Below are 20,466 nucleotides of genomic sequence, written 5' to 3'. Positions count from 1 at the left end.
TATATATTCTTGCTTGCAGGTAGGTTAACATGGGGAAATTGATAATTGAAATAAAAACCTTAACTTGCAAAACTGTACTGTGGTTCACAAAACAAACTGCACCAAATCATAGCATGCAGAACAAACTAGCTGAGCTCAAACTTTTTTTAAACTCCAGCTCATTCAGCTACATAGCTTCTTGAACAGCAAACAGGTCTACTGATCTATCAACTCATCAGGGACCCATGAGTTCTAAAGGCGAAACTCCTGACTGTGGCAGTAGCTCACTTAGTTTATAAATTCTGGCCAGTTCCTGCCAAGATCATCCTATGTTTAACCCCAAGCTCATGTATTCTTTCTACCTCCCTACTTTTGGATGTGCTGTGGTTCTCTATGGTATGCATTCTTCCTTGCTGCAACAAGCAAAGAAATCTAACTTTTTCCTCATGTATTTTGGTTTTTATATGTTTAAAATATAAATAGAAACATAAAAGAAGAAAAAACCTTATAAATTTGAGTTGAAAAATAAAATTACATCTATGTCTGTGTGGGCGTAGATATAGATATTGGTTTAGACCACTAAAAGACTCTTGAAGCAATAGCACTCTAGTATTAATGAGTAAATCCAGCATCCATATTTTTGTTTGCAAATAATTTTTACCCATTTTAAGGAAAAGAAAACAAAACAGTGCTCCTTGGAGAAATCTCAGGTTCCAGGAATAGGGAGAAAACACAAGGTGTGTCTGTGACATATTCCTGTGACAGAAAGCAAAAGCTCACTCAAAGATTAAGATTAGCACATGAAAAAGGGACAGAAGCTAGTTTACAGACACATCCTGCAGACAAATTCCGGACAATGGGAACATCAAAAGAATCTTGACTATCAGTAATTATAATGACAACACCTGAGCAAGGTTCTAGATCCAGTTGCCAGTCCATGGCCAACAGAGGAGAAAGAAAAGGCAAACTACACCATGTGGAAATAGGGAAGCTGATCCTGAGGGACATAAAAACGTGATCTGGATTTTTGAAAACATCAATGTGATTTGAAAATGAAGAATTTTCAAACTAGCTTTCTAGATTGAATTCTAACAGATATACAAATACAAAGTGTAAACCTTGTTTTGATCCTGGTTCAAAACTATCCATATCTGTAAATTGAATACCTACAAAAGTATGTTTAAAGACAAAAGGGAAATTTAAATATGGGCAGATTATTAAGTTATATTAGAGAATTATTATTATTATTAACTTTCCTAGGTATGCTAATAGCAATGTGTTTATTTAGTCAAATATACTTATCCTAGGGAGATGCATGCTGAAGTAGTTAACAATGAAGTATGACAACGTCTTCAAATTACTCTTAAATGGTTCATCATAGAAAGTGTGCAGAGAGAGAATAAGTTTGTCAAAATATTAACAAATTTTTAATCCTGATCAAAGTTATGTGGGTGTTCATGGCTCTATTCTTTTTACTCTATTGTATGTGTAAAATATTTCTATTTACAATGTTGAGAAGGAGAAAAGAATTGTCCTACTGCACGAAGACATTCTTGCTGTGTTAAAAATATTTAAAAGGCATGGTGGCTGTGAACCTAAAACTGCTCTAAAAATAGTGTGTTAAAAAACAACAACAAAGACCATTTACTTACTGCTTCTGAACTGCTATATGCAATAGATATAAAGGAAACGCTCTCATAGTCCAACAGGCCCAGAAATCTGAATATCCACTGATACGGAACCATCTTTTTGTCCTCCAAAAGAGTACCTCTAAGGTACTCTAATTTCTTTTTCTTTTAACGTATCTCCTCCTGTTACCTTTGCCCTTAGGCCCATACCCCGCCCCCATCCCCAATTTCTACTGTCTTATATAATGTTATTCCTTTGCAGCCAACGCTAGGTGACAGCTACCTAGGCTCATAAACTCATCTATGGCTTTAGGTGCTTTGCACTGTTCTCTCGTTTTTAAGCATGAAAGTGACTGACTATTCATTGGAAGACCGTAGGGTTTTTCCAGTGAACTTATGTCAACACAGTCTTGCAGACTGAGGGGCCTTGCTCCTTAGACAGATGATGAAGCTGCTCCCTGCACTAATCTGCTGCTGTTATCCCATTAGCAAATGTTAGCTAAGTATTTACTCTGCAGTGGGCACCGTGCTGTGTGTTAGGAAGTCAAACAAGTAATACATGATCTCTACCTTTAAAAAGGTTCCAGGGAACTAGGAAGTTACAGAGTAGAAGCTGTTAAGCTCCACAAGTAGCTTTCTAGGACTTTCACCACAAGCAAGCAGTGTGTGTCTAGGATCCGCTACAAAGTGTGATTATTCTCCTCTTGATCCACAGTTGACACATGCATTCCTGTCACCATCAAAGCGTTTTTAAAATGACTGTTTCCACAAGACACGCTTTTACAGTTTTGTTGGTCGTTTTGCCCCGGTGACTCTGTGGGCAGTTGGGACAGCACAGTTTTGTAGAGCATGCCCAGAATCCTGAGTTGAACTCAGCATGACTCTTGCTTCATTCCTCCCACTGGCTCTTTCCAACTCCAACATGGCTTTGGAGATTCAGTCCACACATGGCAGAGACTAGGTGCTGATTAATTGTTGGCTTAAGCTTTTTATTTTCAAAGCTTAAGTTGAATCACTTTGAGTAAAATTTAACCAAAACAACCATCATATTCCTTCGTGGTGAGCTACTGAAGTAATCAAGTGATGGTGCTTCTATATTTATTGATTTAGCCTGAATGAGTCTCCTCTGCAACTGGTTACTTTTCAGAAGGAGAGCATCTTTGTTATCTTGGTGCGGGAAAGATGTTTTTAAGAAGACTCCAAAAAAATCACACATGATAGAGGGAAAATTGTTGAATTTCTTTTCATTAAGAGAATCTCCCAATCCATAAAATACAGGTGATTTGGCAAAGCTAGTTACAGCACCTAAAATTGATGTAATGCCTACATCTGGGTATATGTAGAATATTCAACATTATAATATATATACACACATGTATATGTGATAAAATTGATAAAAAGCTGATAGATTTTGAAATAAATTGTAAATGTATTAAACCTAGCAAAGAAGTAATATCTAGAACATTCAGGGGACACCAACAAATTCACAATCAATGAAAACAAAAAACTAATTAAAACAGTGACAAGCAACACATTTATGTTAATATAAATTACATACAGTTTTGTATTCATAGAATGAAAAAACCTGAAAACTGGTAAATGTATAGTGTTCAACCCTACTACTGTTAAAAAGTAAGTCTGACACCACTTTGTACCCATCATATGAAAAAGTAGAGTCAGAAAACACTAAGCATCAGCAAAAAGATACCGAAAAAGAACATTTATTCCTCTGGTGGAAGAAGAAATGGTGTATTATTTTTAGAGAGCAATCTGGCAATACTTATCCCATAACTGTACTTTCAACTACTGGATGTTGATGCCAGAACAATTGTTTCCAAGTCCTCTACAGGGACACACACATGCATATGCATCTTTGCCAGGAGTTATTGAAGCATCCTAGGTGCCCATCACTACAGAGTGGATAACTAGCATGCTGGATGGACAAATCTTGAACAATACAATAATGAGTGAAAAAAAGTTGTAAATGTATTGTACATCCCATTTAATACAAATACATAATGCATGTGCACATATACAACCCATATTATTATTCCCTTTTTACTCATGAGGAAGCAGAAACTCAGAGAGGTTATGTGATCTGCCTAAGGTCAAACAGTTAGTAAGTGGCATAGCTGGGATTTGAATGCAGGTCTGTATAACTCTGAATCTCACACACTATATTCCTTGCTACCTGTTCACATATTAAGAAATAAGTGAAGCTTCCAAAAATAAGTTCATTTTTTTTTTTTTACTCCATTCTGCAGTTCTCCATCATTGACCACTATGGTTTCTTTGGTAGCCTGAATAATGCCCCTTAGATATGCCCACATCCTGACCTCCAAAACCTCTGAATATTTCCTTGTATGGTAAAAGAAACTTTACAATTGTGTCCTAGTCAAGGATCTTGAGATGAGGGGATTCTCCTGCATTACCCAAGGGGGCACATGAAATCACAACGGTATTTATACAAAGGATGTAGGAGAAGTCAGAGAGGAGTAGAAGACATGATGATGAAACAAGAGGTGGACGTAATCCCAGGAAGGGGCCATGATCAAGGAGTGCAGGGGCCTCTAAGGGCTGAAAATGGTGAGGAAATGGATTTTCCTCTAGAGTCTCCAGGAGGACTCAACACCTTGACTTCCCTCTAGAACTAAGAGATTAAGTTTGTGTTCTTTTAAGCTACTAACTTTGTGATAATTTGTTACAGTGGTAACAAGAAATTAATATAGTTAGTAATAATTCAGACTCACTTCATGATATTTCTGTTAGTGGTGGAAGAGATCTGAGTTACCCTGAGTTACTGATAACATATTCATGGGGGTCTGCAGCAACTTCAGCCCTTGTATTCTCAGAAGAAAGAATTTGATTGAGGAGCATAAGGCAGAAAAAGAGACTAAGGCAAGTTCCAGAGCAGAAGGGGAAGTTTGTTAAAAAGGCTTTAGAAGAGCAAAGAAAGGAAAGAACCCTTAAAAGAAATCCAAGTGGACACCTGAAGGTCAAATAGAGAAAAAGAGCCTTTAACCTTGATCCTAGGGCTTGATAGGCTGATCTCTTTCCCAGGATTCTTCCCTTAGGGTGGGCTCCCTGCATGTTCAGTGCTCTTCTTACCCTTGGGAACTGAGCACATGCAGTGTGTTTAGGAAGTGGTGTGCATGCTCATCTGAGGCTTTCTTCCCTTTTCTGGTGGAGTGTACCTGGAAGGCCATATTTCACCACTTTGTCTCTTAACTGCATGTCCAGGAAGTTGCTTCTCCCTGGGGTCTGAATTTAGTTAACATTTTAATGTTAACAGGTGTGGGCCATCAGGAAAGTGTTTCTCCCTAACACCAGCTGCCAATTTATCACTTTCAGAAATGCAATGTGAAAATTGCTTACGTATCACTGAACATTTCTACTGCACTGGGGAAGAGGCCTCTCCTGTCCCACTCATGCCTATCTATCTACCTGTAACATTTCAAGCTTTCGTAGGCGTAGTAGTTATGTTTCTAATAAGGTGCAACAGGTGGGTAATGCCAAATTTGAAAATGGAATTTGCATTTCTTGATTCCCTCAGTGCTAGGCTCTTTCCATTGCATCTTGCAGTCAACAAGTGTAAATATCTGAAATAATAGGTACAAGGAATTTAAAAGACAAGTAAAACATAGACATTAAAAGTGGATAGCTTGTTTCCAAGGGAGCACAGGCATGAACACCAGGCGTAGAAACCAAATAATTTCTGTGATTCTGTTGCAGTGAATATTCGAAGATATACAAAGAAACCTTTTCTGTGCTTAAACTCATACTGGCTATTTGTGATGCAGGACAATTCAGGTTTGATTCAACTGCACTAGCAATGCTATCTGTATATACTGACGTGCCCTTGATATGAATTACTTCTATAGTGCAAGGATAGTAACAAGAATGCTGTTACTGAGATTACTGTAATACTGTACAAAAGTACTGGATTTGAAATCAGAATGGAGTTCAACTCTCAACTCTGCCATTAGCTCTGTGACCTGAAAAAGGCTCTGATATGTATGATATACACCACTCTATGTAAGATTTCTCACCCGTGCAATAGTGCATAGTCCATTACAGCTGTTCTGTGTTATACTAAGCCACGCAGTGCTCCCCTGAGTAGATGGTGCTGTCCTAACAGACAGTGGTCGGAAGTCAGGAAGAGGAGCCTTGACATTCATCAAGTGCCTCCTGTGAGCCATGCTCCACACCTCACCTCTGTTGTGTTGGTCAATATTCACAACATAAAAGGTTACATTATAATACATATTTTACAACTGAGGGGACAGATACCCAGAGAGCTCAAGTAACACACTCAAATTCATGGAGCAGTTGCTACTTAGAACCAGTTCTGCTGACTTGAAATGTGGTCTGTGACACTGTCATCACTTACCTAAAGATTAAATAATAGTGACTCACACCCTAACAACACTTTTCAGGTTCCAGACACTTCCACACTCATTAGTTAATTTAAAACCATCAAGAACCTCGTATCAAAGCCAAGACGCAACAGAAACAGGCTCAGATATATTTAAGAAATCTGTCCAAGGTAACACAGTTAGGAAATGATGGAGATGGTGGAACCTGAATTCAGGACTCTGACACCATGCCCTTTCCACTATGCCCTGGCACCCTACTCTACCACCACTAAAGGGAACTTGGATAAATGACTTAACATCTCTAAACTTCAATTCCCTCTATTAGAAGCTCTTAATTATAATAGCTGTCCATGAAGTCATCCCGAGGATTAGAGAAGTCTTAGGAAGTATTCTGCAAGTGTTTATGAACATACAAATGATAGGAGTATTTCAGCTTCCTTTGAGCAATGACCATCTGTGTCATCCAATTTAGCTCCTTACTTAAAAGTTTAGACAGGATGATTATATCAAATTGGGGATACACACTTCTATAATGCTGGCAGAGGATGAGGGCTCAATAAACATGTGTTTTCTATTGTTGGTAGGAAAATAGCCATTGATCAATATCTGTTCAGAAAGATAAACGTAACAAATGCTCTAGTCATGGATAGCAGCATTTAGGGCAATAGCCAGTCTATCAACTGGTGTTGAAACCCTAATACCATATTCCTGCCTTTCTGTGCTCGGGAAGAATCCTTTTGTCCTGAATGAAGTTTAGTGTAATATTGAACCTGCTGTGGGAAGGAAAAACCCAGATCAAATTAACTGAAAAATTGTGTTAGGACAGGTCATACAAAGCAGTCTTCCCAGTGATATCCCCTGTGATATTGGGAAGTGAAGATATTTGGTGGTTAGCAGACACATCCTCATCCCCAAGAAAGAACTGTGTGCCACAGCAAACTGGCGGGGTCATTGAGTTCCCACTACCCGAATGTGCCCGTCATATGGAATCACATGAAATACATGCTGTTTTTTAAAAATGAGATTGACATAGTTTTTGTAATCATCCAACTTTCTTTCAGAGCAATTGGATGAACATTTTTTGTAAATTAAAAGTCAACCTCTTTTGCTTTGTCTAGGACAATATATGTATAGTATGTGAAAGGAGAAGGAAGAGCAAGGACGAAAGGAGAAGCAGGAGAAGGGGAAGAAGATATGCAGGAGAAGAGAAAGGAGACAAAGAGAATCATTTCAAAATGATAAATGTTTTAATTCAAGAGAAAGACAAAATATTTCTGAATTCTTTTTTTTTTTTTTTTTTTTTTTTGAGGCGGAGTCTCGCTCTGTCGCCCAGACTGGAGTGCAGTGGCCAGATCTCAGCTCACTGCAAGCTCCGCCTTCTGGGTTTACGCCATTCTCCTGCCTCAGCCTCCCGAGTAGCTGGGACTACAGGCGCCCGCCACCTCGCCCGGCTAGTTTTTTTTGTATTTTTTTTAGTAGAGACGGGGTTTCACCGTGTTAGCCAGGATGGTCTCGATCTCCTGACCTCGTGATCCGCCCGTCTCGGCCTCCCAAAGTGCTGGGATTACAGGCTTGAGCCACCGCGCCCGGCCTGAATTCTTATGTACATAAATATCAGAGCCTTAAAATAAATTCTCCACAAATTTCAAAGGAGTGAAGTCATATAGAGTATATCTTTGGGCACAATAAATGAAGCTAAGAATCAGTAATGAGAAAGAACTAGAAAAATATCTACATGTTTCAAATGACCCATGTGTCACAAAAAAGTTACAATGAGAATTAGAAAATATTTTGACCTCTTCTTTGCAGTGATAAATGAGCATATTGTTCCTTAATTAGTGAAACAGTCTCTGGGTTTATTTTATGATCCCTAAAATTCAGGGCATACGTCTGCTCAGTTCAAAAAACCCAGCGTGGCACTTTCACACCTAATGTGAAATGTCTGCTTTATAGAAACACATTCTGAGAATCAAGATCGAATCTCCATTTGTATAACAGTAATAACCTCCCATTCTCTCTCAAGTTCTTGTTGGTTACAAACCAGGTTTATATTTTAGAATAACAGCGAAAGAAATCTTTGTAACACAGTTATCAATTGCTGACGGGGGCAGGAAGGAAGGTCGTCTTAAATGTAATTTTCCATATGCTAATATAAGAGTTTATGAGTAAAGACAATGCTGTACTCAAAACACTTCCCCAACCTGATGTATTGTTACATATCAACTTGGTAGAATTGAAAAAGTTTACTTTCAAGATCTTATTACTAATTAGCTAAAAGAACAACTTTGAGAAATTTTTCCTTTAATGATAGATGTATGTGTCGCTGAATTTTTTTAGAGTAGGACTGTAATTCACTTTGATTATGAGTTAATAATGTAGATATTAAAAATGAACCACAGATTAATCATTAATTTTGTTATGAACAATATTTGAAACACAGATGGTGTGTTTTAAAAAGACATTATCAAAATGTTTTAATTAGACATTTTGAAATATATAGGATCATTTTAGCTTATTAAAAGTAATAGAAATAATTTAAATTTATGTATGTTCCCAAAGTTGCTTCTTTCATCAAGCCTTTATCATGCATAGATGCTGGAGTTGAAAGACATGAGTTTGAGTCCTAGCTCTGCCATGCACTAGTTGTATGCTTAAACGCTGAGTATGCTTCCTTATTGGTTATATGTGTATAATGGTGATACCTAGAAAGATTTTTTTTTTTTTTTGAGTCTCACTCTGTCACCCAGGCTGGAGTGCAGCGGTGCAGTCTTGGCTCACTGCAAGCTCTGCCTCCCAGGTTCATGCCATTCTCCTGCCTCAGCCTCCTGAGTAGCTGGGACTGCTGGCGCCCGTCACCACGCCTGGCTAATTTTTTTGTATTTTTTTAGTAGAGACGGGGTTTCACTGTGTTAGCCAGGATGGTCTCGATCTCCTGACCTAGTGATCTGTCTGCCTAGGCCTCCCAAAGTACTGGGATTACAGGCATGAACCACCCCGCCTAGCCAGGGTTATTATTTTTTTAATCAAATTCTGTAATGACTAAGAAAATTTTTTATGAATTATAAATGTAAATTGGTACTGAATACTAATAGATAACAAAACAGATGTATTAATTTTAAGTTATAATAGAAGCTATTGGCCTTAGAAGACAAAGAGAATACTAAGTTTTCCCTGTTATGTTAGCATATTGAGAGCAAAGAATATTTAAAACACTCAGTAAATGAAAGTCAGCATTCTCTAGAGGGACAGATTAATAGGATACACATATATATATGAAAGGGAGTTTATTAAGGAGTACTGGCTCACACAAACACAAGGTGAAGTCCCACAATAGGCCGTGTGCAAGCTGAGGAGTAAAAAAGCCAGTCCGAGTCCCAAAACCTCAAAAGTAGGGAAATGACAGTACAGCCTTCAGTCTGTGGCCGAAGACCTGAGAGTCACTGGCAAATCAGTGGTGTAGGCCCAAGTGTCTAAAAGCTGAAGGACTTGGAGTTCAATGTTCAAGGGCAGAAACCATCCAGCACGTGAGGAAGATGGACGCCAGAAGACTTAGCTAGTCTAGTCCTTCCACGTTCCTCTGAATGCTTTTATCCTGGCCATGCTGGCAGCTGATTAGATGGTACCCAACCAGATGGAGGGCAGGTCTGCCTCTCCGAGTCCACTGACTCAAATGTTAATCTCCTTTGGCAACACCCTCACAGATACCCCCAGGATCAATACTTTACATCCTTCAATCCAATCAAGTTGACTCTCAGTATTAACCATCACAAGTCCATCCCTTGTCAACTTGAACCCATACATATCTCCTGAAATCACACATATTTTTTAAATAAAGAAAATAGTAAGTTCATAATTACACCTAACATAATACAACTCACTATCCTTTGTACAATGGGAAACACACCAATCCCCAATCCAAATGCTATTACACAAAGTTAACAACACTTAAATGCTGATATGAAGTCAATAAATCTTATGTCACATGACAAATGGAAAAAGGAAATAAAATGAAGATATTTTATTAGTACAAGTATACACATGTACAACCATGTACTTAACAAAATAAGGAGATACTCACAACAATTACAGTCCTCATTTCTGCAACTGGTCACATGGTAGTAATTAGTATTGATGACTACCTTCTTCTACTACTCATTTTGTATTTGCTTTGCATTCAGCAAGCACCTCAGCAGGTCGTTGTTTTTTACCTGGTGAAGTGACCCAAACCTTTATTCCTGAAGGGTCTAGGCCATTTGTAGTCCTGTGTGAATTGGGCTGTTGTAGTTTCCCACTGACCTTAATCACAGGGCATGATAATCCTAAGAGATTCCTCTAAAGGATCTCACATGCATACTCTTCCTTACCTCTCTTGTGGAGTAGTAAACTGATTTCATCTTGATAGTCTGGCTCAATCGCCCCAGCCCACACTGTAACTCCCTTCTTAGCCTGTTGACTCAGAGGTAGAAGGAGCCCAAAGTGTCCAGGTGACAATCTTAACTTTCAATTTAATGGAGTCGCTGTTGTGTCTCCTGGCGACAGCATTCCTCCCTCTGTAACAAAGACCTCTGGGTCAGCAGAAGGTAATGTCACGGGAACAGGAAGCAAAAATTTTGCTAGTGGGTCACTAGGGGTGATGGTGAGCGGTGCCACTTCCACTTCCACCCCTTGATTCCTGGACCTGTCAATCCTGGTTATGGGAGAAACAGTACTATATATTGGACGCTGACTCAGAGCATACATGGCCTTCTGGAGAACTTTGCCCCAGCCCTGCAAAGTATAGTTACCTAGTTGGCATTGTAATTGTTACTTCAGGATGCCATTCCACCGTTCTATCAATCCAGCTGCTTCAAGATGATGGAGAACATCGTAAAACCAGGAAATTCCATGAGCATGAGCCTACTGCTGCACTTCTTTAACCACAAAGTCAGTGCCTTGGTCAGAGGCAATACTATATGGAATACCATGACTGTGGTTAAGGCATTCCTTGAGTCCGCTGATGGTATTCTTGGCAGAAGTATTGTGTGCAGGATAGGCAAACCCATATCTGGAGTAAGTGTATTCCAGTGAGGACAAACCACTGCCCTCTTCATGATATAAAAGGTTCAATATAATCAACTTGCCACCAAGTAGCCGGCTGATCACCCCGAGGAATGGTGCCATATCGAGGGCTCAGTGTTGGTCTCTGCCACTGGCAAACTGGGCACTCAGTGGTGACCATAGCCAGGTCAGCCTTGGTGAGTGAAAGTCCATGTTGCTGAGCCCACGCATAACCTCTATCCCTGATACCATGGCCACTTTTTTCATGGGCCCATTAAGCAATGACGGGGTAGCTAGAGAAAGAGGCTGAGTGGTGTCCACAGAACGAGTCATCCTATCCACTTGATTATTAAAATCTCCCTCTGCTGAGGTTACCCATTGGTGAGCACTCACATGAGATACACATATCTTCAGTTTTTGACCACTCAGAGAGATCTATCCACGTACCTGTTCCCCCAATTTTTTTTTGTCATCAATTTTCCAATCATGCTTCTTCCAAGTCCCTGACCATCTAGCCAAACCACTCGCTATAGCTCATCAATCAGTATATAATCACACATCTGGCAATTTCTCCTTCCATGCAAAGTGCACACAAGCTGCACTGCTTAATTTTCTGCCCATTGGGAGGATGTCCCTTCACCACTGTCCTTCAGGGATTGAAAGGGGCTGTAGTGCTAGAAAGGGGCTACAGTGCTGCAGCCATCCACCTTCTGGTGGTGCCTGCATATCATGCAGAATCTGTAAACCATGCCCTTGTCTTCTCTTCTGTCAACTGATCATAGGGAACTCACCATGAGGTCATCAGTGCAGGCTGGAGGAGAGAAGGCAGGGTGGCAGCAATGGTGACCATGGGCATTTCAGCCTCTTCCTCTTGTAACTTACTTGTGCCTTCAGGACCTGCTTGAGCCTGATCACGAATATACCACTTCCATTTGATGATGGAATGCTGCTGTGCACAACTCATTTTATGGCTAGATGGGTCAGAAAGCACCCATTTCATGATAGGCAGTTCAGGTCACATGGTGACTTGATGACCCATAGTCAAATGTTCAGTTTCCACCAAAGCGCTCAGTAACAGGCCAAGAGCTGCCTCTCAGAAGGAGAGTAGTTATCTGCAAAAGATGGCAAAGCCTTGCTCCAAAATCCTAGAGGCTTCCACTGTGATTCACCTATGGGGACCTGACAAAGGCTTCAAACAGCATCCTTATCTGCCACTGACACCTCTAGCACTATGCTAGGTCATCTGTCTTAAGTGGCAGAGCAGCTTGCACAGCAGCCTGGACCCATTGGCAAGCCTTCTCCTGTTCTGGTCCTCACTCAAAACTGGCAGCCTTTCAGGTCACTTGATAAATGGGGCAGAGTAATACACCCAATGAGAAATGTGTTGCCTCCAAAATCCAAATAGGCCCACTGAGGATTGCACCTCTTTCTTGGTTGTAGGAGGGGCCAAATGCAGAAACTTATCCTTCACCTTAGAAGAAATATCTCAACAGGCCTCAGTAAGTTCAGTGTGATTGCTACTTCTTGCTCACTGGATCCAATCAGTATAATGTCATCAAAGTAATGGACCATTATCATATCTTGTGGAAGACAAAAGCAATCAAGATCACTCCAAACAAGATTATGACACAAAGCGAGAGAGTTGATATACCTCTGAGGTAGGATACTAAAGGTATATTGCTGGCCTTGTCAACTGAAGGCAAATTGTTTCTTGTGGGCTTTATGGACAGGAATGGAGAAAAAGGCATTTGCCAAATCAATGGTTACATACCAGGTACCAGGAGATCTGTTAAATTGCTCAAACGATGAAACCACCTCTGATACAGCAGCTGCAATTGGAGTCACTACTTGGTTAAGCATACAATAATCCACTGTCATTCTCCAAGATTCATCTGTCTTCTGCACAGGCCAAGTGGCAAGTTGAATGGGGATGTGGAAAGAATCACCACCACAGCATTTTTCAAGATCTTGATTGCGGCACTAATCTCTGCAATTTCTCCAGGGATGCAATATTGTTTTTGATTTACTATTTTTCTAGGTAGAGGCAGCTCTAATGGCATCCATTTGGCCTTTCACACCATAAGAGCCCTCACTCTACCATTCATGGAGCCAATGTGGTGGTTCTGCTAGCAGCTAAGTATGTCTTTGCCAATTATGCATTCTGAAACTGGGTAAATGACCACAGGATGAGTCCAGGGACCCACCGGACCCACTGTAGGTCAGAGCTGAGCTAAAACTTCATTAATTACCTGACCTCCATACTAGCTCCTACTTTAAGTGGAAGACCACAATAACATTTTCAGTCCCTTGCAATCAATGTCAGCTCAGAGCCAGTGTCCAGTAGTGAAATGGGAGAGTCCCCTGAGCCCCATCACAGGATGTATGACAGGGTGTGTCTCATCTTTTCAGCCATCATATGTGCTCAATCCTTTTACAGGAACAGGAGCATGCAGGCAGGCAGGTGCAGGAGCTGGAGTGTGTGCTTTAGGGTTCCAGTCCCATGTTAGCATCTAGGGGTGGGTGCCTGTGACTCCTAAAGTCCAAATGGGTGTGTGCTACAGTGCACTTTTTTTTAGCTTTGTCATCTGCAGATGGCTTACATTTTAACCAGCTTAGTGCCCCCCTTTGTACTCAGGTCCTTGTCCATTGTCCAGGAAGAATCAGGTCACACATAGACTTGAGGATGGTGAATGCGGGTGTTTTATTGAGTGGTTGAGGTGGCTCTCAGTGGGATGGATGGGGAGCTGGAAAGGGGATGGAGTGGGAAGATAATCTTCTTCTGGAGTTTGCCTGTCTAGTGGCCAATCTCTCCAACCATTTCCACCTAAACCCCTCTTGATATTCAGATGCTCCTTCTCCTCTCTGCCCTGCTGTTCTGCCATTCTGTTCTCCTGTATGTCTCCTTGTGGAATGGGGGTTTGAGGTTTATATGGGTACAGAACAAGTCTTTTTCTTCCCAGTCCCGGGTATGTCTTTGTCAGTAGCATGAAAATGAACTAATACAGTGAATTGGTACCAGTAGAGTGGGGGGTTGCTGAAAAGATATGCCAAAATGTAGAAGTGACTTTGGAACTGGGTAACAGGTAGAGGTTGAAACAGTTTCAAGGGCTCAGAAGTAGACAAAAAATATGGGAAAGTTTGGAACTTCCTAGAGACTTGTTGAATGGCTTTTCCCAAAAGGCTGATAGTCATATGGACAACAAGGTCCAGGCTGAGGTGGTCTCAGAGGAACTCAAAAGAGATGAGGAACTTGTTGGGAACTGGAGTAAAGGTGATTCTTGTTATGTTTTAGCAAAGAGACTGGCAGAATTTTGCCCCTGCCCTAGAGATTTGTGGAACTTTGAACTTGAGAGAGATGATTTAGCGTATCTGGTGGAAGAAATTTCTAAGCAACAAAGCATTCAAGAGGTGACTTGGGTACTGTTAAGGGCATTCAGTTTTATAAGGGAAGCAGAGCATAAAAGTTTGGAAAATTTGCAGCCTGACTGTGATAGAAAGAAAAAACCCATTTTCTGGGGAGAAATTCAAGCCTGCTGTAGAAATTTGTGTAAGTAGCAAAGAGCCTGATGTTAATCCCCAAGACCATGGGGAAAATGTCTCCAGCCCATGTCAGAGACGTTCGCAGCAGCCCCTCCCATCACAGGCCTGGAGGCCCAGAAGGAAAAAGTGGTTTCTTGGGCCAGGCCCAGGGTCCCCGTACTGTATGTAGCTCCTCAAACCCTGCAACAGCCCTTGTAATACCCCAATATTGGGCAAACAAAAACCCAACAGGGAATGCAGGCTAGTTCAGGACCTGCGCCTCATTCATGAGTCTGTGTTTCCGATACACTCAGTGGTTCCCAATCTGTATACCCTGCTAGTTCAAATACCTGAGGAAACTAAAAGGTTCACAGTCCTAGACCTAAAAGATGCCTTCTTCTGCGTACCATTACACCGTGACTCCCAAAATTTGCTTGCATTTGAGGATCCTTCTAACCAAATCACCAATTTAATCTGGTTGGTGTTACTTCAGGGGTTCCGAGACAGCCCTCACTTGTTTGGGGAGGCATTATCAAGAGACCTCTCTGAGTTCCTTTACTCTCAGGTTAAAGTTTTGCAACGTGTGGATGACCTTCTCCTCTGTGCTCCAAATGAGGAAATCTCTCAGGAGGGCAGTAAGGCTCTTCTTAATTTTTCTGGCTAATCAAGGATATAAAGTTTCAAAATCTAAAGGTCAGTTCTGTCAGACTTCAGTGAAGTACTTAGGCCTAGTCTTGTCAGAGAGAACCAGGGCATTGGGCAAAGCAGGATTAAACCCATCTTCTCCCCTGCCCACCGGCCCCCGCCCCCAACCCCGAAACCCTCAAGCAACTGCATTTGTCCATAGTCTAATGGCAGTTAGATGTGCCTCTTCACAGTGGGGAAATGATACAGACAGGAGACAGGGAAATACTGGGTAGAAGAGGGTGGTTCCCCAGCAAAGACCCTGCCCTCAAGCCTGAAAAACCATGGCCCTAAATGAGAATAGGCATTCTGTTTTTGCAATAAAAAGTTTCCTTTTGGCCTACCACACCCCTCCCATTCTGTACCCATATAAACCTCAAACCCCCATTCCACAAGGAGACATACAGGAGAACAGAATGGCAGAACAGCAGGGCAGAGAGGAGAAGGAGCATCTGAATATCAAGAGGGGTTTAGGTGGAAATGGTTGGAGAGATTGGCCACTAGACAGGCAAACTCCAGAAGAAGATTATCTTCCCACTCCATCCCCTTTCCAGCTCCCCATCCATCCCACTGAGAGCCACCTCAACCACTCAATAAAACACCCGCATTCACCATCCTCAAGTCTATGTGTGACCTGATTCTTCCTGGACAATGGACAAGGACCTGAGTACAAAGGGGGGCACTAAGCTGGTTAAAATGTAAGCCATCTGCAGATGACAAAGCTAAAAAAAAGTGCACTGTAGCACACACCCATTTGGACTTTAGGAGTCACAGGCACCCACCCCTAGATGCTAACATGGGACTGGAACCCTAAAGCACACACTCCAGCTCCTGCACCTGCCTGCCTGCATGCTCCTGTTCCTGTAAAAGGATTGAGCACATATGATGGCTGAAAAGATGAGACACACCCTGTCATACATCCTGTGATGGGGCTCAGGGGACTCTCCCATTTCACTACTGGACACTGGCTCTGAGCTGACATTGATTGCAAGGGACTGAAAATGTTATTGTGGTCTTCCACTTAAAGTAGGAGCTAGTATGGAGGTCAGGTAATTAATGAAGTTTTAGCTCAGCTCTGACCTACAGTGGGTCCGGTGGGTCCCTGGACTCATCCTGTGGTCATTTACCCAGTTTCAGAATGCATAATTGGCAAAGACATACTTAGCTGCTAGCAGAACCACCACATTGGCTCCATGAATGGTAGAGTGAGGGCTGTTGAGAGTAGTCATAAGCCAAGATAGCCACTCTCTAGGGGAGCCCTCAGTGGGTTGAGGGTAGGGGTGAGTTGGGTTGGGGTATGTCAGGGAGGTAAGATATAATGAGGAGGTGAAACCAAAGTGCATAATACAGGGGCAATGTATTACTTACAGACCACAGAGAGGATATGCCACTATTAGGAGTCAGATGGGAAGTCTGGAAGTGGCAGAGAACTCAACCAATGAGCTGGGGGAAAGAGAGCAAGAAACAGAAGACCTGTGGGACTATGCCTTCATTAGGGTTCATGGGCATCATCCCTTAAGCTTTCCTGCAGGGATTGTGGGTTGACTACTATAGGTCAGGGCTTTATCAGCCTGTAGGATGCATTCCTCCACTGCCAACTGTGACTTCAGGAAATGCTGAATGAATTTATTTGCCTGAAGAAACAAGATGGAACAAAGAACTTAGATTTCCACGAGGAAGATTTGTTCTCTACAGTCAGGTTCATCCATGTCATTTTTCTTTCTGCTTATAATGCTTCAGAAATCCCTTATAATTCATGATAACTCCTTAGTGTGATGACAGACCAATTCAGTCTTCTGCTTTTTGTCTTCCTCCTGTTCCTCTCCCTGTAATACTTCCTTCCACCTGCTCTAGGTACGAGCCAGTCAGAACTATGTCCAATTGTGCAATCCAAAATCTCTGATGCTTTTGTATATTTGCATGTTTATCTAGGGCTTGTTCTCTTGGATGGCATCTCAATCTATACAACATGTACACTATGGTCTGAATATATATGTCCTCCCAAATCCATATGTTGAACCCTAATTCCCAGGGTGATGGCATTAGAAGGTGGGGCATTAGGGAAGTGATTAGGTCTTGAGTGTGGAGCTGTCATGAATTAGAGTAATGCCCCTATAAGGGGCTGAGAGACTAGAGTTCACTTCTGCCGTGTGAGGACACAGAGAGAAGGTGCCATCGATGAACCAGAAAGTGCACCCTCATCATACACCAAACTTGCTGGTACCTTAGTCTTTGGCTTCTCAGCCTCAGAACTATAAGAAATGAATATCAATTGTTTATAAGTCACCCACTTTATGGTATTTTGTTATAGCATCCTGAATAGACTGAGGTAAGGTACAAATATTTTAAAATTTCTATCACCTTTTTCTTCCTGGAAGGTTTCCTAGACCACTTTCCCAGTATGAAATGCAGCCCCAAACTCTGTTGCTACTCTCCCCTGCCACTTGTTAGATATATAACTCTAGGCAAGTTCTTTAAGCTACCCAAGACTTCCAGTTCACATGTATCAAATGTGGGAAATAAGAGTAGATGCTTCATAACATTCTTTGAAGAATTAAATGAAAACATCTGTAACACTACACCTGCCACACAGGTAATAATTGTTCAACATATGTTAGTTGCATTATTATTATCATGCTTAATACTTCTGTTATGACAGCCCAGCATCACAGGACCATAAGCATGATAACTCTATATGCAATTGTCTGTTTATTCAATTTTCTCTCATTTTGATCAGCCTTGACTGCAAAGACTTTGACATTACCTTGTCAATCACTGGCACTTGACAGAATGTCTGATACAACATTGGATGAAAAAATGAAGAACTCTGTTCTCTTTCCCTGTACTTTTTCTTTTGGGAGTTAATATTTCTACTCTCCTCAGGAATTAACCATAAATGGTGGCCATTAAAAGCTAAAAGTATAATATGTCCTCATGCTCTGTGTATTATCCACAGCTGGTACTATGCTCCAGATTTTCAGGAGATCCCTTTGACTCTATTCTGTAAGCTTTCCCATGCTCCTCATATAACTCACCTTAACTCCTTTCCTGGGCACTAGCCAATAGTCCCATTTGATTCTTTTCTTTGCTTCCCTGTGGAGTTTGTGTCCTCCAGGAACATAGAGCCTTTCTGCTGAAAATATTTTCATTAGAGCCTTTAAGAGATGATTAAGTTTAGCCTGCAATATTGAAGAGATGCCTGTTCGTTCTGCAGCCATAAGTCCTCCTTCCTATTCTTTAGGATTTCCTGCAAGGGGAATGTAGATGAAAGTCACCAGAAGAAAGGGATGTAGTGATGAAATTTCAAACAATCTTATTTGATGGGCAGTCTAACTGTGGTCCTTTTGAGAACATTTTAGTGGAGCAGCACAGGCAATGCAGCAAGAATCGAGAGACTTAATTTACTTTCAACTCTAAAAACACTCTGCAAGGCATAGGGAAAATTTCTTGTTAACTTCCCTGTGCTGAAGATTCTTCATCCAGGAAACGCTGAGGTTGAACTATGCAATCTTCACGGTTCCTTAGCAGCTGTAGCATCCTGTAATTCTACACACACACACCCCTCCCTACTTATTTCTGCTATCATCACTTCATTTCCACATTTACTCTTCATTCCATTGTTCTCCAGGCCATAACATTAAAAATTTAAATACCTACCTTCATCTAACATAGTCAGGGGTGTTAGGGGAAAATCATTTCACATTAACACAAACTAAGGGAAAAATAGGATACATAGATAAGTGAAGTAAAGTAACTCAGATAATATGTATTCATAATTCTTAAGCTTTTCATGCATTCTCAAGGATTCATCACTTAATATTTATTTTGAACATGGCTAAACTCCCACATAATCTCCTTAAGAAAAATGCTTATTTTGTCTTCAGTAACAAAATAAAAGTAAGCAATGACATGTTAAGGGATTCCATCCAGGAAAATCAAGATTCTAGGAATGGATGCATACGCAGAGAGTGGCAACAGGTAAGTAATGACTTAGGGGCATTCTGGAACCATGCTACTATGCACTACAGGAGGAGGCAATGATGAATTTGACAGATCAGACAAATCCTGAATAAAAATCCCAAACTTTGTGGTTAAAAAATAAAGGAAATAAAGTTCTCTAGAACTCTCTCTGTGATGAGAATTCACAATTCTTTACCATGAATAGGAGATAATCCATGGGAGTAACGTGTCAAATTCTAGACATAATTCCATGACCCAAAAATGGGAAGCAAAAATGCTAAGACAATGTACCATGAGCTTCCTCTGGAATTCCTGGTTTTCACCCCTGGAGGGCTCCATGAAGACTGCAATGGCTTCCCTCTCACAAGCTGTGTGCATGTCCAGCAGCTCCTGGAGCATGTCTGTGGGGAATCTCATTCGCTGGGCCATATGCTGGCTGTAGTGGTTGGCTGCCCTCTGCAAGGTCACTTAATTCTCACACTGGGCCAGAGTCATCACTGTGTTCTCCAAACAAGGTACTGCTCCACTGTTGATGGCATCCACATAAGTCACCACCAGAGTCCCCAGCCCTGATAGGACATGAACTAGAGATTTATATAAAGTTCAAACTCAATAGGATCCAGGTTTATGAGATGAAGATTCTAAAATAACACACACACACACACACACACACACCCCTCCCTACTTATTTCTGCTATCATCACTTCATTTCCACATTTACTCTTCATTCCATTGTTCTCCAGGCCATAACATTAAAAATTTAAATACCTACCTTCATCTAACATAGTCAGGGGTGTTAGGGGAAAATCATTTCACATTAACACAAACTAAGGGAAAAATAGGATACATAGATAGGTGAAGTAAAGTAACTCAGATAATATGTATTCATAATTCTTAAGCTTTTCATGCATTCTCAAGGATTCATCACTTAATATTTATTTTGAACATGGCTAAACTCCCACATAATCTCCTTAAGAAAAATGCTTATCTTACAGCACTTCCCTTGAGAAGACCATGTATTCTGTTTTCATACCCAGTCACTGATTTTATTATCAATGATGAAGTCTTCATGTATCTGGGAGCTTCCACTATCCTTGATAATATTTGAGTATTCGGAAAAGAATTTATAATCCCTGTCATGGGAGATAATTACTAAAACACACACATTTATCTTTGGGATATGAGTATTTGTCAATGCATGCTTCTGTATGGAATGACACAATATTACTTAAGAACTTGTATAATAGTTAAATATCCAACACATATTAGGCTACACAGAAATA

The sequence above is a fragment of the Trachypithecus francoisi genome, unplaced genomic scaffold (genome assembly GCF_009764315.1).
Source record: "Trachypithecus francoisi isolate TF-2019V2 unplaced genomic scaffold, Tfra_2.0 Lachesis_group12, whole genome shotgun sequence".
Classification (NCBI taxonomy): Eukaryota; Metazoa; Chordata; class Mammalia; order Primates; family Cercopithecidae; genus Trachypithecus; species Trachypithecus francoisi.
This window is presented reverse-complemented; position numbering follows the sequence as displayed.